Source organism: Octodon degus, unplaced genomic scaffold, assembly GCF_000260255.1.
Source record: "Octodon degus isolate 3935 unplaced genomic scaffold, OctDeg1.0 scaffold00609, whole genome shotgun sequence".
Classification (NCBI taxonomy): Eukaryota; Metazoa; Chordata; class Mammalia; order Rodentia; family Octodontidae; genus Octodon; species Octodon degus.
In genome coordinates, this window is record NW_004525185.1 from 54,283 (window position 1) to 59,247 (window position 4,965).

General features: G+C 42.6%; 1 long non-coding RNA gene across 1 annotated transcript in view; it reads left to right on the forward strand.

The window, feature by feature from the left end:
* The first annotated feature begins 1,211 nt into the window (after positions 1-1,211).
* The window catches only part of LOC111814830, a 12,506-nt gene continuing 8,752 nt past the window's right edge, over positions 1,212-4,965 (forward strand). Inside the window, exon 1 of the long non-coding RNA XR_002819711.1 lies at positions 1,212-1,396. This is a non-coding gene — a long non-coding RNA (uncharacterized LOC111814830). The remainder of the gene's footprint in view (positions 1,397-4,965) is intronic.

Below are 4,965 nucleotides of genomic sequence, written 5' to 3' on the forward strand. Positions count from 1 at the left end.
TACCTAAGTGCAAATCTTAACCTGTTAGTTGTTAGTCATATGACTTAAGTAATGATTTAACATCTCAAAGCCTTAACTTTCTTATCTGTAAAAAGGAGATTATTAGGGGCTAGGGAGATGGCTCAGTGGAATAAGCGCTTCCCTGGCAAGCGCAAGGGCCTGAGTTTAATCCCTGGTTCTGCAAAAAAAAAAAAAAAAAAAAATGGAGATTATTAAACTATTCAACCTAGGTGTTATAAACATGAAATGAGACAGTATATTGAACAACTTAGCAAATGACTGATACAGTTATCCAATAAATATTAATTTCCCTTATTTATAAAAAACTATATAAAGGTACAGGAATAATGAGCCCAAGGCTCAAACTGCAGTTGATTTGGTTTCTCTAGAACAAAAAGGAATATTAAAAAATAAAACAAAATACTGGACTAGAAAGTGAAATATGATGGATAGATGAGAAAAAAAGTATAGTTCCTAGATTGAAAAGGAATGCAGCAGCAATTAACCACTAGGAAGAATATGTGCAGTGTGTTATTTGTTGAAACTGTACTTCCAATTTGATTTGAAACTGTCTCATTGCTGTCTGTTTATCAATAAAATTTTGAAGAAAAAAAAAAAAAAGGAATGCAAAAAGAAATAGGTAGAGGCTGGCCAGATAGCTCAGTGGACTAAGGCGTCTGCTTAGGCAGAGCGCAACAGCCATGGTTCAATCCCCAGCATGCTGTGCCAGCCCTGCCTCTGGGGCACCCTGAGAGGGGGATTGAGACTGGGTGTGGTGGCACCACCTGTAATCCCAGCACTTGGGAGGCTGAAAACAGGAGGATCACTACATGTCCAATCTACATAGTGAGACCCCGTAGACCCTGTAGACCCTGTACCAAACACATTAAATTTTTTTTTTTAATGAGAGGGGCAGAATCAACATCAAAATGATGGTTTTTGGCTGAGGACTATTCCTCATCCCTGTGTTTTTAAGTTTGTCTCTAGATAGAGTTGCTACCTCCTGCATAGGAAGACAGATCGTTGGGGGTTACAGGATTTCTGGCAAAGATTTCAAAATTGTTCTCTTGTTTAGTTCTGTTTCTCAGGATAGTTCTTTTCTTGGGCCTTTGAGGCCCCAGGCATCTGAGCCGTCCAGACAGTGACCAAATCCCTGCTCGTGAGCAGGAAAGCCCAAGTCCTTCTCAACACTCTCTCCTCCTCCTCATCTTTGTGTCCTTCAGGCGCAGATATCAACAGCTTCAGCACTCCCGTGTCCTCTGCGGAAGGACTGGGATCTGTAGTCGATGAACTTCAGAGATATGGGAAGCCTGTGGTGGCCGCTATCGAAGGCGTGGCCCTCGGAGGGGGACTGGAGCTGGCGCTGGGCTGTCACTACAGGATTGCGCACGCACAGGTAACAGCTGAGCCCCGTGCGGGGCTGCCCTTTCCTTAAGGCAAGCTCTAAATGTAGTCATAAGCATCAGAGATGGTTACTTTAGATATTTAACTTGCTGATTAACAAGTCTTTGCTAGCTCCTCACTGATGTTACCCTGCATCATCCTTGTGCAGGTGGTTGTGATGGAAACACTTCCATTCCAGTTGGCAAACAGTTCCTGCCCTGAGTCCTCCCCTTTTTCTCCCTTACCCTTAGCTCTGAGATCACTATCGGAGCTGGACTGCATTCTACTGTGTGATAGTCCAGGCTTTCTCCTATTTTGTGGGTGTCTTCGTAGGTGTGACAAGAGATCCAGTGAGGGCTGCTGCTGAGTGCTATCCATCAGAAACCCAAGCTTATACAATACAGGGCGCCCCCCCCCCCACTTAGCCACTGGGTCTGGTGCAGTGTGATTTCTAGTTTTTTTTCCCCCAAGTCAAAATAACCATGAAAAGTAAACATTCTGAATCAATTCAGGACCCTGAAGCAGAAGGAAAATTTCCAGAACTGGCTTCAGGAAGTGGCAAAGACGATGGCATAAGTGTGTTCAAAGTAAGAGGGAGGATTTCGAGGGGGATTCATGGAATTGTATCTCTCACTGTATGTTTTTTAACTAGATACTTTTTCAAGCTTCATAAATAAAAGCTGAGGGTCCCTAGTGCAAAGATACAAAATCCAAAATGCTCCCAAGTCCAAAACTTTTTAAATGTTGGACATGCCACCACAAAGGGAAAACCGCACACCTAATGTCACATGACAGGTGGAAATCCAAAGCCAGACAGACTAAAAATATGGTATAAAATGGCCTTCTGGCCATCTAGATAAAGCACGTGCGAAACATAAATGAATATACTGCGGACTTGGGTGTCATTCCCAGAAATATCACTGAGTATATTCAAATACTCCAAAAGACTTTTAATCATTTATTTATTTATTTGGTATAGGGTCTCACTACACAGCTTGGATTAACAGTGGATCCTCTTGTCTCAGCCTCCCTAGTACTGGGATTACAGGTGTGTGCCACCAAACCTGGTTTCGGGGCACGCACAGCATGGGGTACCAGGGATCAAACCTGGATGTTTGCACTTGCCAGGCAGATGCTTAGACTGCCGAGCTATCTCCCCAGGCCCTCCAAAAAAAATTCTTTAAAAGCCTTTCAACCACAAGCAGTCCAAGTCAGAGATATGTAATTTGCACCATAATGTATTCAGTTCTTTCCTGATAGTGTTTTACTACTTGTAAAAGTTTGTAAAGACACATGTAGGCACAACGTGCCTCCTCTATGTCCTTCTCACCGTGACCTCCTGGGGAACGAGTGGACATGAGTTACCAGCAGTAAGTCCGGGACAGGCGTGAGCAGTGAGGAAGGCTGCTCGTAGACGCACTCAGGCTAGGCTCCTGGGAGAGCGCTCAGACATGCAAGCCCTTCTGGAATTGCTGGACAGCAGTCTGAGTACATGGCAGTCTGCATTTAAGTAGCTTTTTCTTCCCATCCTTGCGATTGTAAATAACCAACAGAGATTTGGCCACTTTTAAGTGGCAGGAAAGGCAATGTGCTAGGAGCTCGACTCACCATCTTGTCTGGACTGAGGAACAGCCTGGCATTTTTCCCCCCTTAGGAGTTTTTTTGAGAAATAATTTACCTACCATGCAATTCACCCTTTAAAAAAGTGCAGCATAGCAACAGAAGAGTACATTCACAGAGTTTACTTAATTACTTTTCTCTCATTGCTGAAATAAAATACCTGATACCCAAAATTAAAAGGGGGAGGTTTCTTTAGCTCACAGTTTATAGAGGTTTTTGTCCATTTATTGGCATGCTCCAAGGCAGGGTGGCAGGGCAGAGGCAGCGCAGAGGAGAAAGAGCTCATGGTGGGCAGAAGGCAGCAAAGCAGCGAGGGTTCACCACAGTCCTTCTATCCCTTATGTCTTATCCAGGTTACTTAGAGCAGGGAGCACTCACACCCTTAGTCCTAGTGCCCTTGATCCTAGCATTGCACCATGAATCAACTCCAATGTCACACATTCTAGACCCAGCCACCTCTGACCATATGAGGCTTTGGGGGGACATCTAAACACAAGCCATAACCATTATACAACAGTTATCACAATTACTTTTGGAATTATTCATCACTCCCAAACGAAACTTCATATCTTTTATCAATAACTCTCTACCCCATTCTCTCCCAATGGTAGCCAACCCCTAATCTACTTTCTGTATTAATGGATTTACCTATGCACATGTTTCATATGACCAGATTTTGTATGAATGACTGGCTTAGTTGATATTTTATTTCACTGCATATTTCATATGACTGACTCACCTCCTTCCCTTAGGACAGCATTTTCAAGGCCCATCTATATTGTCACATAAATTAGTTCATTATTCCTTTCCATCGCTGAATAATCCCCTATATGCATATAGCATGTTTTGTTTATCCATTTATCAGTTGATGGATGTTGGTGTTGTTTCTACTTTTTTAGCTTTTATGAACTACAATGCTCTGGATATTTGCATCCGAGATTTTTGTGGGCATATGTTTTAATTGCTTCTGGGTTTATAGCCAGAGTGACCTGCTGGAACACATGGTAGTTCTGTACTTAATCTTTGAGGCGTTGCCAAAATCTTTTCCAAACTGTCTGCATCATTTTGCACCCTTACTAGCATTTTATGAGGATTCTTTTCCATATCCTCTCCATCACTTGTTATTTTTTCCTTTCTAAAAATTTTATTCATTCTAGTGGGTGTGATGTTATCTGTCACTGTGGTGTAGACTTGCAGTCCCAGTTGCTTAGTGACACTGGGTATATTTTCATGTACTCATCAGTCATTTGCTTATCTTTGTGTGTGTGTGTGTGTGTGTGTGTGTGTGTGTGTGTGTGTGTGGAACCAGGAATTGAACTCAAGCCCTTGCGCTTGCCAGGCAAGTGCTTATTCTACTGAGCTATCTCCCTGGCCCCTTATATATCTTCTTTAGAGACAGGCATATTTTGATTCTTTGCCAATTTTAGTTAACTGTCCTTTTACTTTTGTCCAAATTCTTTACACATTCCATCTACAAGTCCTATATCACATCTATCATTTGCCAATATTCTCTCATCTTCCGTGGGCTGGCTTTTCACTGTTTTGGGCTTCCCAAGTTTTGCCAAACCTAGAAGGATTTACTGGAGAGAATTATTTCTGTGTCTGCAGCAGGTCACAGTAGCCTCAGAGAACAAAATGTGGCTGAAGACTAGGAAGCCTTTAGCTCCACTTATGCTGTTAATTAAAAGGAGAGGACATGGATCAATTTGCCCTATAGCAACCCATGCTGGATTTGGCGAAATATTGTTTTTTAAAGGTGGGAGAACTCCAGAGAGAACTTTATCTGAAAACTGCATGTATTATCTCATGTCAGTGGCCTTTATGCCTTCCATCTCTGAGAGGATCAAGTTGGACTTTCAGAAGTCCTACTAGGTGATCGAGGATGTAGAGTGTGCTTAAGGAGAGTCACATGGAGAGAAAACATTCTCTCAGGCTTTCATAGAGAGCACATTGGCCAAGCAA